The 20,060-nt window shown below is 41.4% G+C and overlaps 1 protein-coding gene across 1 annotated transcript in view; it reads left to right on the top strand.

Moving 5' to 3' along the window:
• The first annotated feature begins 200 nt into the window (after positions 1 to 200).
• Positions 201 to 20,060, top strand: part of OTUD7A (OTU deubiquitinase 7A) — a 201,619-nt gene continuing 181,759 nt past the window's right edge. Inside the window, exon 1 of the mRNA XM_012000580.1 lies at positions 201 to 322. The gene's annotated coding sequence lies outside the window, so the exon portion shown is untranslated. The remainder of the gene's footprint in view (positions 323 to 20,060) is intronic.

Raw genomic sequence — 20,060 nt, 5'->3', positions numbered from 1 at the left:
GTCACGTGTTAGGAGTGGGAGACAGGGGTGTGGGATTCACCAGCCAATTTCAAATGCATGTTAAATATTTAAAATCATTTTAAAATTTGAAATATTAATATTTAATTTTTTAAATATAAAAAATCCTAACATTGAAATTGTGAATTCTCACTTTCCGTGAAGTGTGAACATTCTCTTTGATTCTCATTGTCTTTTCCAGAGTTCTCAGGCGCTGTGGTCTCACCTTCCACTGGGGCAACAATGGGCCATTTCCAGCAGGGACGGTGCGGCGTTGGCCTGCATGCCTGACTGCCACACACCTCCAGAATCAGGTGTCTGAAAAGTAAGTCCTGTGTTGGTGGGGTCTTAGTGGCAGGCCAGAGGGGCAAGTGCAGTCACTGCCTCTGACAATAGACCTGGTAGTGGTTCTGTGGACTCCCTGGAAATCAAACCTAAAGCCCGGATAAAGTGTAAGGTTCGTTGAGAAAGAGTCATGAAATGTATTTCATACGGCATTAGAATTTGAGATTGGAATAATAGGCATTATTCTTTAAAAGGAAAAAAACAACTGTAGTGATTGACAAGTGACTTGATTTATACCAGTGCAAAATTTGTCATCTGTTGCAACCATTATTGATTTTTAAAATATTATAAGCAAAAGAAAAATAGTCCTATTATCTTAACACACTAATTATTTTCACTTTTACTGTTTCCTCTTCTTATCCAAAAATACAATTTTAATCTGACCGATATCAAGAGTGATAGCAAATTCTTTTGCTTTATCACTCTTGGAACAAATATTTTTATATACCTTCTTGCCTACTTTTTATTTTATAAGCTTTAATTCTACAGAAAACTTGAAGGAATAGAAAAGTGAACACCCATAATTCTTCACCCAGATTTACCAATTGTTTATACACAGACACACGCAGATGGTAAATATGTGTTTGTGTGTGTTTGATTCTTTTTGTCTGAATCATTTGAAAGTAGGTTGTTGACATCATGACACACTTTGGCATCATCTCCTAAGTACACAGCTGCCTTCTACAAAAGTGTAGTACCATTACCACTGTGAAATATAATATTGATAAAGTGATATTATCCAAATATGTTGTCCCTATCCAGATACCTCTGATTGTCTCCCAAATATTCATCATAGCTGTTTTCCACTGTCTAGTGTTCAATTAAGTATCACTCACTGAATTCAGTTATGTCTCTTTTTATCTGAACTAAAGCCCTGCTTTCATTTTTCTCTTTCATGATGTTGATGTCTTTGAAGAGTCTGAGCCACTTGTTTTATGGAGCGCTACCCAGTCTGGACTTGTCTGATTATTTCCTCATACTTAGATTGAGATAGACATTTCCTCCATCTCTCTTTCCAGCACATCAGTGGGCGCCCATGGCTCATGGTGATAAGTTTGTTCACCAGGCTAAGGTCGTTTCTTATGAGCTCTCTTTATAAAGTTACTTTTTTTTTTTTTTTTGAGATGGAGTCTCGCTCTGTCACCAGCTGGAGTGCAGTGGCAAGATCTCGGCTCACTGCAACCTCCACCTACCAGATTCAAGCAATTCTCCTGTCTCAGCCTCCCGAGTAGCTGGGACTGCAGGCACCCACCACCACACCCAGCTAATTTTTGTATTTTTAGTAGAGATGGGGTTTCACCATGTTGGCCAGGATGGTCTCCATCTCTTGAACTCAGGTAGTCCACCCACCTTGGCCTTCCAAAGTGCTGGGATTACAGGTGTGAGCCACCACATCTGGCCTATAAAGTCACTTTTTACATTCTTGTCTTTTACTAGTAAGCAATGGGGCAGACTTTGAAGCTCCGTGAACATTCTGTTCCCTGGCTGATTTTCTCCAGTGATCTTAGCATCCCTTGATGGTTGTATTATGATTTTTAAGCCATTAGTATATTGGGACCTCAGACTTTCTTTGTCACATAGTCGTTTATGTTTCACATTTTCTGTGGTTGGGAGGTCATCACACAAGGGAGCATATGGTGAGGTGGTCAAGAGGACTCTGAAGTTAGACCATTCAGATAGGCATCTAGGTATGCATCTTGTCTCTGTCATACAACAACCAGGTGACTGTGAGCAAACATTTCTCCTCACAAACCTTTAGTGTCCTTATAGTTACAATTAGGAGACTGGGAGTGACCATCGCAGGAGGCATATGGCGGAGGGTAGAGCCTGTGGCTGGCCTTGCTAAGCAGTAGCTGTTAATTATTATCAGACACAGGAAACATGGGCGAGAGCCACTGGATGCTGCTTTTGTTCCTGAGATCTTTTATAAGACCTTTAGCAAAAATGCGAATAAATCTGAATGACAGAGTAGATGCCCCATGCTCTGTGTCCCTGCAGTTAAAAGGTTGCATAGGGAATGAAACCACCACGCCAGGAAGTATTCATCGGTGAACAGTGTCCTGATGTGCCCTCCCCCGTCGGCTTCCTCCTCCTGCTCTTGGTCACCCTTAACTGCCTCCCCTCGCTGGGCCTGAACCTCCCTGGTCTGTTGTCAGGTTTGCCTTTCAGTCACCACTAACCAATTGGGTTTTTTTTTTTTTATCTGAAGATTATGTGTGAGTATTTTTTTCCATTTAGATCAAGTCCTTTTAGTTCTGTTGGCATCCCATTGCCACAGAATGCATCTTCCTTGAGAATGTTTTGAAAATTTTACCAGGAAAACAGTTTGTGCAAATATAAGTTATTTTAGAAGCTACACACGAATATGAATTAGACTGAGTCTTCAAAAAAATTTCTGTTGGAAAACATGTTAATATCTTAAAAATACTTCCTCGGAAAAGGTTACTTGCTTCGTTTTCTTCCCCACAACTCTTAAAAGCAGATGAGAGCTAGTGCTCACAGAGAAGACCGCTCTGCATCCTGCGTCCGGATGACATGCTTTCTGTCGGCTTCTTGTCAGGCTGAGCTTGAAGGGATGGCCCTGTGAGGTTCCCCTGCTTTCTGGGGCGATACCAACCCAGCTAGCCTGGGCTTTACCAGGACCAGAGGACACTTCTTGTGGGCTCCAGCCCCAGGCTTCCCTGAAGCCTCGCCACATCTCCTTTTTCCTTCTTACCAGCTGTTCACATGCCAGGAATCCTTGCTTGTCTCCTCGTCCTCTGTATGCGCTCCTTGGGGATGGCACTGTGCCTTTTCTCTTTTCCCAGGAGCAAACCCAAAGGTTATAGGATGAGTGAAGTGCAGGTGAAAATCAAACCTCTGGTTCTGCATCAACACCAAGGAAATCACTGAGTTTCACTTGAGTGTGTGGATGGAAATATCAGGGCTGCCTTTTCTCAGTTTCCCAAAGCACATCCTGTGGGATATCTGTCCACTTAGAAACCTGAGCTCTCTGGACTTCAGTGAGCTCCACGCTCCAGGCCTGTGTGCTAGAGAACCAAATGGAGGTGGCTGGAAGCCAAGGCAAAGCCCGTGCAGAGAGGCCCACTCCCAGGAGGCTTGCAGGTGCTTGGCCACACTCGGGCGAAAAGGACCCCTCCTCCTCCACAGCCCGGGGCCAGGCCCCTCCCTGCATCTCCCTCTTCCTGTTCCCTTCTCCTGTACAGCAGCAGCCCGGCAGTATGTGTTCCCCGGTGTGGGTTCATCAGCATCACCAGCCGGGAAACCCTCATACCCAGAACTTGGTTTTGGGGCTTACTCTTCAAAGCCCTGTTGCTGAGCCATGGAAAGAGACACAGGCCCCCATGAGATGGCATAAGTATAAATTCACAAAAGGCTTGAAGACACACCCTTAGGGCAGTTCTTAAATCCCCTGGGGGCTTGCTATCCCCACAGACATTGTGCCCCGTAAGTGTGTGAAGGTGGGTCAGCCAGTCAAGATGAGGCCAGGAACCCAGTGTGTATTCAGCACTTTGCTGAATCCCTGTGTACATCTTGGTTACTCCTAGAGCATGCAAAAGCTCAGTTCTCAGGCAAAACCATCTGTCACCATGTTCCAAAGCTTTGTTTAACTCATTAATTAGGGAACCAGCAAAAAGACAAATGATCTGGCTCCGCAAGCATTTGGTAACTGGGATTGATTGATTGATTGATTGATTGATTGATTTTGAGACGGAGTCTCGCTCTGTCATCCAGGCTGGAGTGCAGTGGTGCGATCTCGGCTCACTGCAAGCTCCGCCTCCCGGATTCACACTATTCTTCTGCCTCAGCCTCCCGAGTAGCTGGGACTACAGGCACCTGCCACCACGCCTGGCTAATTTTTTGTATTTTTAGTAGAGACAGGGTTTCACCGTGTTAGCCAGGATGGTCTCAATCTCCTAACTTCGTGACACATCCACCTCAGCCTCCCAAAGTGCTGGGATTACAGGCATGAGCCACCGCGCCTGGCTGGTAACTGGGATTTTTTAAGGTCAGTTGGGAAAGAAATGCAGAAATGAGATGCTAAGTTAAGGCAAACCTCTACAAAGCAATACAAATGGCAAATTTGGAGTTAATTTGTTTACTAGGCAGTAAAAGTCATAAGCTATCAATCCTGCAGGCTAATCTCACAGGGCTATACACCTCTTTATTTTAACCAATTGTGAATGATTAGATAAATATTTGTCACACTGCTCAAGAGCTTCAGAATGAGATCAATCAGACTTTTTTGCATTCTAGCAGAATATCACAGATCCCAGAAATCATCATTTTTCCCTTTTTCAGGTTTGGAATCAATGTTTCCATAACAATCAGCTAAAATATGGTGGTTGACAAGTTGTGAGTGATCACGTAGCACCGTGTGAAGGTGCTGCTTTTTGGCCTGCACAATGCACTTGAGCTCCGGTGTAGACACTGCAAGGCCATGTGTGGGAGACAGCTTCTGACACAGCTCCTAACCATTCCTGCCTCCTGACATTGCATCTTCATATTGTCCCCTGCCCTTGGGTGTGGGCTGGACATAGTGACTCGCTGTTAATAAACAAAATACAGCAGAAGTGACAGGTGTCACTTCCAAGACCAGGATGCAAACGCAGTGGCTTCTGTCTTGCTCAGGCTCTCTCTGACTCTTCTCACATGGTTGCTCTGATGAAACAACTCTGATTTTGTGATCTCACCTTTGGAAAGGCCCACGTGGCAAAGAACTGAGCTTCTTAGTTCAACAACCCTCAGAAACAATTCTGTGAATGATCACATGAGTAAGCTTGGAAGAGAAAGGCTCCTCATTTGAGCCTTCAGATGAGACTGCAGCCTCAACTCACATTTTGATTGCAGCCTTGTGAGAGACCCTGAGCTAAGGTGCACTCTGACTCCTGCTCCACAGAAATGGTGAGATTATGTATATGTGTTGTTTTAAGTCCCTAAATTTGGGAGTCGTTGTTTCACAGCAATAGGTAACTGATGCAGCATCCATGAAATGTATAGGGTTGATTGTTCTTGGGTATGTGCTTCTCAGCAGAGCTGTCTTTCATCTTTCCCGGCTTCTCCCATCTCCTTTCTCCTGCTTCTCTACTGTCCCTTTCCTATTCTTTATTACTCTTCCTTTCTTTATTCCCACTCCATTTGAGTTCCTCTTCTCTGCAACTATAATTGCATCCTTGGCCATTGATTAGGGAGGCTTAAAACTAGAGGTACCTTATTTGTGGGGACAATGTGCAGTTCAGAAAGATACCCCATCCTTGGCCAGTAGCAGAATAGTTTTCTTTGTTGAAATCAATTGCTTTGAACTTACATTGACTACATCATCCAGGGCTGCAATGCTTCTTATTTGGTCTTGAGCCAATGCTTAGTGTTTGAATGCAATTGGCTTTACCATTCTTTCCTCAGGGGAGTGTAGACAAACAAATTTTCTGCTTAAGAATGCAGTTTCTTTCTGACTCAAACAGCTGATCCTATCAACTTGGACTTCATAGTCATCAGTTTCAATTCAGAACCAACCTTTTAAAAATTATATGTTATTTTGATATAAAAAGTACCAAAGGAAATCTTCTGAAGGAATAGAACTCCAGATGGTTTTATTAGGTTTCCCAGGTTATTAATTTAAGAATATATTGCAAATAAATATATACATAATCATAATCATACCTATGTTTTTTATTTTTCTTTTATTTCAGTGGGTATATAGTAGGTGTATATATTTATGGGGTACCTATCCTTTTTTTGGTACTAGCTGTGTGCCAGGCACTATGCTATGTAATCACCACCACAACCATATTAAAATAGGAACTGCAATCCTCCTCTCAAAACTGAGGCAGTGAGAACCAGGGACTAGACGTAAATTATCCCCAGGAATTTTTGGAATGCCTGCCTGGATTTGTATTTGTATAAGTGTTTCTAGTGACTAAAAATGAAAACCCAAGAAACTAAAGAAGAAAACAATTAGTAGATTAATCTGTTAGGTCATAAAGTTGACAGGGTAGTATAGAATGCTGGGTGCGTTCTTCAGAATCCACCTATCTCAATGTTATCTATTTTAAAAGTTCAAATCCATACATGATGACAGATATTTATTTCCTTTATGTTTATTTTTTTTATTTGGGCAAAGTTGTTTATTATATTTGAAAAGATAGACACTAAAATAAAACACTGAATTTTACCAGTCACTGATATGTGTAAATAATCAACTAATATGGGCCAATAAGAAAGCCCAAAAGCTGAAATTCTCCTGTTTTTGTGAAATCTAAATTCTTTTTTCTTAATGGAAAGAGCCACTACGTCAACTCTCTTGGTTCCACTTACTCCAAGTGGGCTGGAAACTTCCAAGTATTAACAGCCAGCCCACTAGAATTTCTATCCAAATGTCCCTTAGACACCCTTCCCTCTCTCCCTTTTTAACATGCACAGACTGTCACACACAGTTATGTGAATGTGCACATACATACACACACACATGCGCATGCAAACATTCACATATATTCACACACGTTCAACGTGCACACAGAAGTCACAGACACACATACACACTGTTAAACACATGCACACTCACATGGACATGCACACACACAGCACATGCATACACATGCTCACACATGGACATGTAAACATACATGCACACCTAGTCTATGATCCATTCAGAGTTAATTTTATATATGGTGTAAGATGTAGATTGAGTTTACTTTATAGAAGTCCATTTGCTCCAGCATCATTTTTTAGAAAAGTCTTATCTTTTCTCCATTGGATTGTCTTTGTGCCTTTGTCAAAAATCAGTTGTCTTTCGTTTTAGTAGTAAGTGTGTCTATCCTCTACTATCCCAATGCTATACTGTCTTGGCCATGGGAGGTTTATAATGCATCTTAAAATCAAGTGTGTGAGTCCTCTAACTTTTTTCTTTTTCAGTGTTGTTTTGGCTAATCTAGTTTCTTTATCTTTCTATATAAAATTAGAATCAGCTTGTCTGTGCCTACAAAGAAACCTGTTGGAATGTTGACTGGGATTGCATTGAATTTATAGATCAGTGTGACTATACCTGACATCTTAACTGTGGTATATCTTACAGTTCATAAAAACAGTACGTCTCTGTATTTATTTAGGTCAATTTTGGTCTCTCTTGCCTGAATTTTGTCAATTCCTTAGTTAGAATTTTTGACTGTGTCTTGGCTCTGTTGTTCTCCAGGTCTACATGTACCCTGTTCCCTCTTTTCCTGGCTCTGCACCCACTGTCCATACCACTTCCCCAGTTACATAGAGCTCAGCCCTCTACTTCTTTGCAAAATCCCCAGTCCCCTGTGGTTTTCAGATGAGATATCACTTCTTCAGAGCCTCTCTTACTCTCTCCTCCACTCCAGTCTAACATGGGTGCCCTTCCCTTGTGCCTAACACCATCCTGTCTCTCATAGCTCTAAGCATCATGTGATATAACTGCCTCGTTAATTTGTTTTTTAGGCCAGCAGCCCAAACACTCTTAGAAGGCAGAGACCCTACCTGATTTTAGGTTGTATCCCTAGCACATAACACAGAGCAATGGCCCAGTTAATGGCAGCTGGGTGTAGGAATGGAGCAATGAAGGAGTGAAAGGAACTGAAAAGGAAGAAGTAAACTAGCCTTGAGTGAGGCTCTGCTCTGTGTCAAGCACCAAAAAGGTAGGTCAACAGTGGTCAATAGAAATTAGACTGTCAGGGAGAAATTAGACAATCATTATTAGACAGTGAAACACAGTCAGACAGAAAGATATAGAGGGAGAAAGGAAAGGGAGGGGGATATATAGACAGACATTCAGGCAGGTTGTGGTTAATCAGATAGATACATTCATGGGCATATGGATAGATATGTAGACAAACAGGATAGGTTGAAAGACATGCAGACAAGACAGATGGGAAAAACATTGAGACCCCCAGATGGATAGACAGAAAAACAGAGAGTTTCTAGCATAGAGAGACAGACAGGTAGTCAGATAGACAGATATATAGCACAAAGACATACAGACATACTGACAAATAGACACCCAGAAACATGCATAGGTGGGTGGGTGGGTCAGTGCATGGATGGATGGATGGATGGATGGATGGATGGATGGATGGATGGAGACAGGTAGAAATAGACAGGATGCCAGAAAGAAAGAGAGAGAGAGAGAGAGAGAGAGAGGAGAGAGAGAGAGAGAAGAGACAAAGAAAGAAAGAGAGAGAGAGAGAGAGAAAGAAAGAAAGAAAGAAAGAAAGAAAGAAAGAAAGAAAGAAAGAAAGAGAAAGAAAGAAAGAAAGAAAGAAAGAAAGAAAGAAAGAAAGAAAGAAAGAAAGAAAGAAAGAAAGAAAGAAAGAAAGAAAGAAAGAAAGAAAGAAAGAAAGAAAGAAAGAAAGAAAGAAGGAAAGAAAGATGGGTAGTTAGCCGTCTACATAGATAATAGTAAGGCAGACACATGACCGATGGAAGGAGAGACAGAAAATCAGGAAAGAGGAAGGCAGACAGACAATGAGAAAAAATAATTAGAAAGATAGATACATACAGACAGGAACAAATATACATCAAAAGATACATAGGTAGGTAGGTAGGTGGGTGGAACAAGAAAGGGAGAGATAGAATATAGATTGAAGGTAGATGATAGGTGAATAGGCAGGCAGGCAGGCCGATAGGTATAATATTTTTATTTAGGTTTATTTAAACTTAACACAGTTCCAAGAAAGATATGGTATCTTCTGCATATATAGTTGGGGAAGTGGATTCACAGGGGTTTAGTGATTTCCTAAAGACCACACTTGAAGAGCATGGCAAAGCTTCAACTCAAAACTAGCCCTACCTTTCCCCAGGGTTTGTGCTGGCACAGCCTCCGTGGATTCTCCAACCCCCATCACATAACCTGCCAGACAAGGTGCACCTTTATACTCTTCTCTTGGTTGCATTTGCTTCCATGCTAGAGCCCAGGCCCCTGTCATTTCTTGTATCTTATTTAATAGCTTCAGTAGAAAATGATGCTTGAAGTATGGTTTATTATGTGAGCAGGGGGCAAAGAGTTTGGGAGGCCTTAAAGTAGAGATGAGTGTCCTGCTCCCTCCCGGGTCCTGAGCTCCTGAGAGCCCTCATGACCATAGCTAGTTTTCCTTCTGGAAAGTTTTCTACCCATGAGACCTTTTTCCTGTTAGTATTGTTTAATCATGCTATAACACATTAATAATCTCATGTGTCCTAGAGACACTTCCTTGTTGACACCTATAATGTAGTTCAGGTACTGATGTAATAGGCTTGATTCAGCCAATCTCCTATTGACAAACTTTTTTTATATTTCCAGCTATGCTGCAGGGAGCATCCTTAGATGTGCTTCTTTGTACACATAAGCAGAGTGTTCTCTCAGGAAGATACTGAGAGGCAGAATTGTATAGTTACAATTCTATATATGTATTCTATATTAAAATATGTATTCTATATTAAAAACAATTTTAGATACTAAAAAATATGGCCCCTCCTGACCTCACCACTAGCCCAATATTCCCTAGCAGTGTTAAAAACTACCAATTTCACTTCACCAGGACTTGATGTTTTCAGGCTTTTATTCCCTTGCCAATTTGATGCATGAGGGCATGGGTGAGGGTGGTTAGTGGGTATCTTGTCTAATTTGTATTTTTGTCATTATGACTAAGGTTGATTCTGGTCATTTGAGTTTCCTGTAAATTGCACATTCATGTAATATGTCAATTTTTTATTGGTCCATTGAATACCAATCCCTTGTTTTTATGTGTTTTCCAAAATTTCTTGTTCTGTTATATAACTTTAAAATATCTATTTTTTTTATCATATAGAACTTTGTTTATTGTCTTTGGTTTTTGCTATTATCGGTTTTATCAAATTTATTTTGATGGTGTATTAGTCTGTTTTTACACTGAAATAAAGAGCTGCCCGAGATTGGGTAATTTATAAAGGAAAGAGGTTTAATTAGCTCACAGTTCAGCATGGCTGAGGAGTCCTCAGGAAACTTACAATCATGGCGGAAGGTGAAGGGGAAGCAAGGCACATTCTTTACAGGGCAATAGGAAGGAGAAATGCAAGCAGGGAAAATGTGAGGCACTTACAGAACCATCATATCTCATGAGAACTCACTCACTATCATGAGAACTCACTCACTGTCATGAGAACAGCATGGGAGAAACCTCCCCCATGATCCAGTGACCTCCACCTGGTCCCACCCTTGACACATGGGGATTACAATTCAGATAAGATTTTGGGTGGGGACATAGCCAAACCTTATAATTCCACACCTGGCCCCTTCCAAATCAAATCTTGTGTTCTCACATTTCAAGACACAATGATGCCTTTCCAACAGTCCCCTAAAGTCTTAACTTATTCCAGCATTAACCCAGAAGTCTAAGTCCAAAGTCTCATCTGAGACAAGGCAAGTCCCTTCTGCCTATGAGCCTGTAAAGTCAAAAGCAAGTTAGTTACTTCCTAGATGCAATGGGAGTACAAGCATTGGGTAAATACAGCCATTCCAAATTGGAGAAATTAGCCAAAACAAAGTACTGCAGACCCCATGCAAGTTCAAAATCCAGTAGGACAATCTTAAACCTTAAAGTTCCAAAATGATCTCCTCTGACTCCATGTGTCACATCCAGGTCATGCTGATGCAACAGGTGGGCTCCTATGGCCTTGGGCAGCTCCATCCCTGTGGTTTTGCAGGGTATAGACCCCCTCCTGGCTGCTTTCACAGGCTTGTGTTGAGTGTCTGTGACTTTTCTAGGTGCACAGTGTGAACTGTCGGTGGATCTACCATTCTGGGATCTGGAGGATGGTGGCCCTCTTCTCACAGCTCCACTAAGCAGTGCCTCAGTGGGGTCTCTGTGTGGGCCTGTGATCCCACATTTCCCCTCTGCACTGTCCTAGCAGAGGTTCTTCATGAGGGCTCTGCACCTGCAGCAAACTTTTGCCTGGACATCCGAGCATTTTCATACATCCTCTGAAATCTAGGCAGAGGTTCCCAAACCTCAATTCTTGACTTCTGTGCACCTGCAGGCCCAACACCACATGAGAGCTGCCAAGGCTTGGGACTTGCACCCTCTAAAGCAACAACCTGAGCTGTACATTGGCCCCTTTTAGCCACATCTGGGACACAGGGCACCAAGTCCTGAGACTGCACAAAGCAGCAAGGCCCTGGGCCCGACCCACAAAATCATTTTTTTCCTCCTAGGTCTCCTGGCTTGTGATGCAAGGGGCTGCTGTGAAGACCTCCGACATGCCCTGGAGACATTTTCCCCATTGTCTTGGTGATTAACATTTGGCTCCTCATTACTTATGTACATTTCTACAGCCAGCTTGAGTTACTCCTCAAAAAAAAAAAAAAAATTTTTTTTTTCTATCACATTTTCAGGCTGCAAATTTTCTGAACTTTTGTGCTCTGCTTCCTTTTAAACATAAGTTCCAATTCCAAACCAAATCTTTGTGAATGAATACAACTAAATGCTTTTAAGAGCACCAAGTCATCTCTTGAATGCTTTGCTGCTTAGAAATTTCTTCCACCAGATACCCTAAATCATCTCTCTCAAGTTCAAAGTTCCACAGATGCCTAGGGCAGGGGCAAAATGCCACTAGTCTCTTTGCTAAAGCATAAAAAGGATCACCTTTGCTCCAGTTCCCAACAAGTTCCTCATCTCCATCTGGGATCCCCTCAGCCTGGACTTGATTGTCCATCTCACTGTCAACGTTTTGGTCAAAGCCATCAGCAAGTCTCTAGGAAGTTCCAAACTTCCCTACATCTTCCTGTCTTCTGAGCCCTCCAAACTGTTCCAACCTCTGCCTGTTACCCAGTTCTAAAGTCGCTTCCACATTCTTGGGTATCTTTATCGCAGCACCCCACTCTCTGTGGTACCAATTTACTCTATTGGTCTGTTTTGATGCTGCTATAAAGAACTGCCTGAGACTGGGTAATTTACAAAGGAGATAAGTTTAATTGACTCACAGTTCAGCATGGTTGGGGAGTCCTTAGGAAACTTACAATCATGGTGGAAAGTGAAGGGGAAGCAAGGCACTTTCTTTACAGGACAGCAGGAAGGAGAAATACAAGCAGGGGAAATGCCAGGCACTTATAAAAACCATCAGATCTCATGAAAACTCACGCATTATCATGAGAACGGCATGGGGGAAACCACCCCCATGATCCAATTACCTCCACCTGATCCCACCCTTGACACATGGGGATTATGGGGATTACAATTCAAGATGACGTTTCGGGTGGGAACACAGCCAAACCATATTAGATGGACCTTCACTTTTTAGCTCTTACAAAGGCTTTATCTATTAGTTAGGGCTGGCTAAAAGCTAAAACGAGCATCCCCACAAATCTCAGCACTTTTAACACAAGGCAGGTTTATTTCTTGCCATGTACCAGCCTGATAGGGACAATACCATCATGTAGGGACTCACATTGCTCCCATCCAGCAGTTCTACTATCCCCTGGGGTTACTGACTGTCTGCTGAATCCTCTCTAATGAGCTGAGCTGGCAAATAAGAGATAAGGGAGAAGTGCGGATGCCGTGGGAGATTGGGGCCAGGCCTGGAAATGGCTGGCCATGCCATATTCTATTTTCATGGAACTTAAGTCACATGGCCACACCTTGCTTGGCCTTGGGAGGCCAAGAAATGTGATCTAGAAACACAAAGGCAAGGGCTGTGGTCAACATCAGGCAGGGTCTCCAGCACACTTTTCTACCACAAGGTCATAAATGTATTCACCTATACTTTTCTCTGGCACACTTAACAGTTTTACTTCTTCTCTATGTGTATTTAATTCCTGTGGAATTTGTTGGTCAGTGATAGGATGTAGGGAATCTTGGTTTATATTTTCCAAATGGATTTCCAACTTATTTTATAAATTTTATAATGTGGTCCTTTTCCCACAGGATTCTCAGAAATTTGGGATTCTCTATGTGTGTCATTCTCTCAGTTAGCAATGCGTTCAGCTTCGTCGGAGATGTTTAATTTCACAAGACAGAGTTGGGAGCCAGTGCACGACTGGGTTGGCTGCTCAGTGATGTCATGGCAGCATCTTGCAGGTTCTCTTGACCCGTCCCTTATGGTCACAGGCCAGCACAGCTTCTCGTATCACATCACTTCAAGGTGGGAGTGTTCTATGCATGCCCCTTTTCTTAGGAAAGCAAAACATTTGCTAAAAGTAGCCTAGAAGATTTCCTATTGCATTTTGGCAGCTCACGGAGGAGAAAGAACTGGCCACATGGATACTTTTAGCTGTAGGAAAAACTGGGAAAGCAGATATCAGAATTGTCTTGATTCACTTAGCCCAATCATCAGCCCATATATTAAGCCCACGGACTTCCTACATGGGGCCGAGCACGTTGTAGCCATGAGCAAAAGCAAAGGCTGTTAGCAATAAGGAAGGGGAATGGGTATTGGATGGGAAGTTAAGGGCATCTGCCATTATCATATACCAAATTCTTGCTCTTTCCCCGCTACCCTCACACATCTCTGCATTTTCTGTTCTCCTTCACAGGTCCATGTGTCTCTGTCTGCCCTGTGTACCCATCACTTTAATCACAATATCTTTATGTGTGAAGTATAGGAGAACAAACATCCAACTTATTGTTTATCAAAATTGTCTTGGAATTACTGGCTTATTCTTCTAAGTTTTAGAAACTGTCAGCTTCCACGAAAAATTCTGTATTGATTGCATTCAATTTATTATACATGTTAGAGAGGAACTGGCATCTTAACAATATAGTCTTCCCATCCATTTCTGTAAGTTCTCTTTTTATACCTCATTAAAGATTTATTGTTTTCTGCAAAGGAAAAAAAAATAAAGGTTTCCTTCTTTTTGTGTGTTTTTCCTAATTAACTTACAGGATATTTGGTGGGGGTTGGTTGGCTATTATGAAATAGATCTTTTTGTGTTGTTTTTAAAATTCTAACTTGGCTAATGTTGACATGTAGGAAAAGTGTTGATTTTTGGATGTTGATCTTGTTCCAGCCATTTAAAATGTTCTCATTTGATGTAATACTTAGTCATGAGTTTGTTCTAAAGCTTGATGGAAACGCTTCTAAAGTTTTCATTGTTAGGTGTGATAAGTCCTAAAAAATTAGAATCAATATCATTTAATAAGTAGAACAAAGCTTCCTTCTGTTCCTGGTTTGTTTCAACTTGGTGTAATGAATAATTGTGGGCTTTTTGGCATCTTTTAAGATGACCATATGGTTTTTCTCCTCAAATTTGTTAAGATAGTGTATTGGCATGAGAATCATGTCTGGCCATTAGTAACAGAGAGAAAACATGGCAGATTTAACAAGAGGGGAATTCACTTCTCTCACATATACGAGAATGAGGCATTCCAGGGTTGGTAATGGCATCTCCAGAACCCCACAGACTTATCTCCTTCCACCCTAATGACCCCCACTACCAAGCACCCAAGGTGACTGCAGCAGCTCCAATGCTCTAATTTGTCTCTTTATGTCTTTTTCTATATTTTGGACTCATTTGCTAATCTTTAATTTTAAGTTGTACATCTATGTTTATAAATGGTATTTGCCTTGGGTTTTTTTTTTTTCTATTGCCTCTTTTCTAGTTTAGACATCTGAGTCATTTTACCTTTATCTGTCAATTAGGAATACATTCAGCTACAAGTAACCAGACATTTGACTTAACTGGCTTGAAAAAATAGATACTTAGATGAGAAGTAAAATAAGAAGTCCAGGGGTGGACTCTGTACGGCTGGTGCAAGTGTTCCATGATACCATCGGAAGTAGCTTCCTACTCCACCCAACTTTTGTTGGATTTTGTCCTCTTGCATTACGTTTTATACTCCCAGAATGGTGGGTGGATTTGCAGATGTTATTTCCTCACTCAAGGCAGAAAGAAGGGGAAAGGCAAAACGAGAAAGGACTATTCCATTGAAGCCTGTCTCTTTCAGGTAAGTAAGTGGTCTCCTCTAAACCCAACCAGTTGGAAACCCAACCATTTCCAGCAAGTAGACTGAATCATCGCCCAGCATGGCACATGCAGATTGGTGAATCACAGGTTGGGGAATGGCTGGCTTTTACCAATTGCTATTCATCCCTGGGTGCTAGCAATTCTGTCTGTCTTTTCTGAAATCCAGGGTCTCAACTGCTCCCTGATAAACCAAGATTCAGTCTGCAGTAGGTGCAAGGGTATGCAGTGGATAACATCTAAGAAGCTGGGCTAGCACCTACCCATTGCCTTCAAGGCTCTGGATGCCAATTTTTTCTATCTTCATTTATTTTCCTAAAGCATATGTCATTCCTGTCAGTTCTCTCCTCTGAAACTCTCATCGGCCTCCCATTGGCCTCATAACATAAGTGAGCTACTCACCCTGGCAGCCCCCAGGTCTGGCCCTCACCTTCACCCCTAGCCTCTTGGCCACTGGCTCTCCTGGACACACCAGGATATCTGTGTCTGGCCACCACCCATGTTGCTCATCCAGTCCGGAATGCCCTCTTTGTGCTTTTCCTTAATCCTCCTCAAAAATTTAACTTACCTTCAGCTGTCTTCATCTGCCAGGCACAGAGAACTGTGCCTTTCTCATATTCCAATGGGTTTGCTTGTAAGCAATATTAGAGGATTGGTTCCAATCTAGATGGAATTTTGGTTATTTTCATGTCTGCCCATCAGAATGGAGTACGAAGGTAGGTTTAGTGTTTTTAGTTTCCTTTTGTTCATTTATTCAGCATACTTATTATCTGCTATATTCCAGCTTGTGGTGATGTTAAGACTATTAAAACGTGAACCCTGTCCTCCAGGGCAGCCTTCGCAGAGAGAAGGAGGAGGCAGGTAGGTTGGGGTGACAGCTCAATGTGCAAGGGGTGCCCACCATTTGTCACAGTGACAATGGCAGGCCAGGAAGATAGGCTGACCCATTGGCCTGTCTTTTCCTTGAAAAGAAGGTGCCTTTACCCAGAAGAACTGATTTAATGATTGGAATCAATAGTAAAACTAGCAACCTGATTTGTAAGTTGTTTGGATTTTTTTTTTAAACCCTTGTCAATGGCACATTGGTCTGATTCAGGCACGTATTTTATGCCAGTGTAACAGCTAGATTTGTGAGCCTGAAGAATAAAAACATAAATCTTTCAAAGCAAAGCGGCCTTGCAGGTATTCCAATGCTGAAGATTTAGAATTGTCAGGCAAGCTCTGCTGCGCATTTTCAGGGATGAGATAATCTCTGTGACATTGAGGTTCTCTTGTAAGGTGATCTTTTCAGGGTGTGGGCACATTACACTGTTGCAAGATTGTAGTTGTCTACAAGTCAGAACAAGTGTCACCATGTTTCGTGGCCTTACAAAGTTCACTTTTGTGTTTAAGTCTTTTCTTCAAAACTATTATTACTCCTTGTGGATTCTTTAGGAATTGTCTACAAACTATCCCAAATTTAGAATGGTTGGACTTAGGATTTTCTAACTTTAGGGTAGGTTTCTTGGGAGGGTTACCCCATCATAAGTCAAGGAGCATCTGGACTTATGATGCTTCAACCTATTTCAACTTTAAGGTGGATTTATTGGAATATTACATTCATTTTCAACTTACTATATTTTCAGCTTAAGATAAGTTTGTTGGTATATAACCCCATCATAAATTGAGGAGCATCTGTAGTTTTTGTGAACAGTCTGTAACCCTTTTGGGATCATAAGCCCATGACTGTAATGACAGCTGTACACTTACTGTCATAGGAAGAACCCTGGAAGAATTCTATATGCCATTGATGAGTATATCATTTCAGTGCACACAGGAGAAAACTTCAGTAGGTCCTACACTTACTGCTGTTCCCAAAGATGTAAATTTTAGTAGAGACTTTTCTTCCATCTTTCCATACTGGGAGAAAACTATGAAAGGGTACAACTGAGTGAGTGTCACCTAAGGAAATGTTTTGCTTCCAATCATGCATCTATGCACATAATATATGTCAAAGGCACCAGATGTTTTGACTTGATACCTTTTGAAGACACCCTGTTCCATTGTAAAGGGATGGTATTGTGTGATGGAATAATGGTGACTTTTGGATCAAAGTGAGTCTATGTGGGAATCCTTACTCTGCCACTGGACACTCTGGGCTTTAGTAAAATGGAACAAAACCACTGTCCCTGTGGAATTGTTACCTGTATGAGAGTTAACTTACCCTTAAAGCACCAAGCACGATCAATGTAATTGTGGGCACTCAGCAAGTAGCATTTATTTTCCTCAGTGAAATATATAGGGGATTTAGGCCCATGGGAAGAATCTTTTTAACTCCATTCAAGTAAATTTGAAAACCAGGTTAAGATGGATAAATCTCTAGGAAAATATGACATAATACAATTAAACCATATAGAGATAGAAAGTCTGGGCAGAGCAATTTCCATAGGAAAAAATTCGAGGAAGTTGTAAAAGAGCTCCCCAAAAAAGAAGGACCAGGAACAGATTGATTTGTGGGCCAAATCTACCAACCTTCAGATATCAAACGGCCCTGGTGCTACTTAGGTTAATCCAGAGCATTGAAAAGAATGTGAAACTTTCCATTTTGTTTTATGTATATGATATTAGCTATAAAACCTGACAAAGATTACACATAAAAGTAAAAACCATAGCTCAATCTAGTTTATTTATATTAATTTAAGAATTTTACAGAAAACCAAATGCCACACATTCTTACTTAAAAGTGGGAGCTAAACAATGAGTACACATGGACTCAAAGAAAGGAACAACAGACACTGGGACCTACCTGAGGATGGAGGGTAGGAAGAGGATGAGGATAAAAATACTACCTAGTAGGTACTATGCTTGTTACTTGGGTGGCAAAATAATCTGTACACCAAACCCCCCATGACATGCAGTTTACCTATATAACAAACCTGCACATGTCCCCCGAACCTAAAGTAAAAGTTAGAGAAAAATAAACAAATATTATGGAAATCATTTAAAAAAGAGTTTTAAATAAAAATTAGCAAAACCAAATCAAAAAGCACATAAAAAGAAACATCAATGAATGATTAAAGGAGATTTATTCCAGAAACATTAGTTAGGTTCAGTGTTAGGAAGCACATTAATATAATTCATCATATTAGTAGATTTTATGAAAAAAGTAGTATGAAAGTCAACATGTATCCATGATAAAACCACTCAGTAGAAGAGGTTCATGGATACCTTTTAAACATGTGTGTGTCACTACCCAACTTCAAACTATACTACAAGGCTACAGTAACCAAAACAGCATGATACTGCTACAAAAACAGACACACAGACCAATAGAACAGAATAGAGATCTCAGAAATAAGACCGCACATCTGCAACCATCTGATTTTTGACAAAAACAAGCAGTGGGGAAAAGATTCCCTATTTAATAAATGATGCTGGGAAAACTGGCTAGCCATATGCAGAAAACTGAAACTGGATCCCTTCCTTACACCTAATACAAAAATTAACTCAAGATGGATTAAAGATTTAAATGTAAAACCCAAAACTATAAAAACCCTAGAAGAAAATCTAGGCAGTGCCATTTAGGACCGAGGCATGGGCAAAGATTTCGTGACAAAAACATCAAAAGCAATTGCAATAAAAGCAAAGATTGGGATCTAATTAAACTAAAGAACTTCTGCAAAGCAAAAGAAACTATTATCAGAGTGAACAAACAACCTACAAAATGGGAGAAAATGTTTATAATCTATGCATCTGATGAAGGTGTAATATCCAGAATCTACAAGCAACAAATTTACAAGAAAGAAGCAAACAACCCCATTAAAAAGTGGGCAAAGGACGCGAACAGACACTTCTCAAAAGAAGACATTTAGGTGGCCAAAAACATATGAAATAGAGCTCAACATCGCTGATCATTACAGAAATGCAAAGCAAAACCACAATGAGATACCATCTCATGCTAGTCAGAATGACAATTATTAAAAAGTCAAGAAACAACAGATGCTGGCGAGGCTGTGGAGAAATAGGAATGCGTTTACACTGTTGGTAGGAGTGTAAATTAGATCAGCCGTTGTGGAAAACAGTGTGGCGATTCCTCAAAGACCTAGAACCAGAAATACCATTTGACCCAGCAATCCCATTACTCTATACACCCAAAGGAATATAAATCATTCTGTTATAAAGATACATGCATGTGTGTGTTTGTTTCAGCGGTATTCACAGTAGCAAAGACAAGGAATCAACCCAAATGCCCATCAGTGATAGACTGGATAAAGAAAATATGGGATCTTCATGGCAGACAGGAAGCAGGACTAGATTGCAGCTCTGACTCAGATGGACACAGCAGCATTCCGAAGCTTGCATCGTATTTCTAGCTCCAGATCTACTACAAGAACAAACCAGCAATCCTGAGAGGACCCACAGACCCTCTGAAGGAAGCAGGCTGCTCCTGCAGGACCCAGGAGATACCCCAAATACTGTGAGTGCCCCACCTATGGAAGTGGAAAAGGGAGATCCTGCTCTCCCAAACACACACCCCCAGTGGAGAAACTGAAGGTCTGTTTGCAGGAGAAGTATCCAACCTTAACTGGAGCTGAGTCAGTTTAGAGAACTGAGTGAAATATAGGGGTAGATGAAGCAGTGGGAAAGGCCCTGGGAGCTCCCTGGTCCCCAAGCAGGCCATTCCTACCTGGCACTACAGGGATCCTTCAGGAGGGAAGCCAGAGGAGGGGGGAAAAACACCACAGGGAAGAGGAAGTCTCAGGCTGAACTTTGTAACAATTTGAACCGGGTGGGAAGCCCCTTTGCCAGA

The sequence above is a fragment of the Mandrillus leucophaeus genome, unplaced genomic scaffold (assembly GCF_000951045.1).
Source record: "Mandrillus leucophaeus isolate KB7577 unplaced genomic scaffold, Mleu.le_1.0 Scaffold631, whole genome shotgun sequence".
NCBI lineage: Eukaryota > Metazoa > Chordata > Mammalia > Primates > Cercopithecidae > Mandrillus > Mandrillus leucophaeus.
This window is presented reverse-complemented; position numbering and strand designations above follow the sequence as displayed.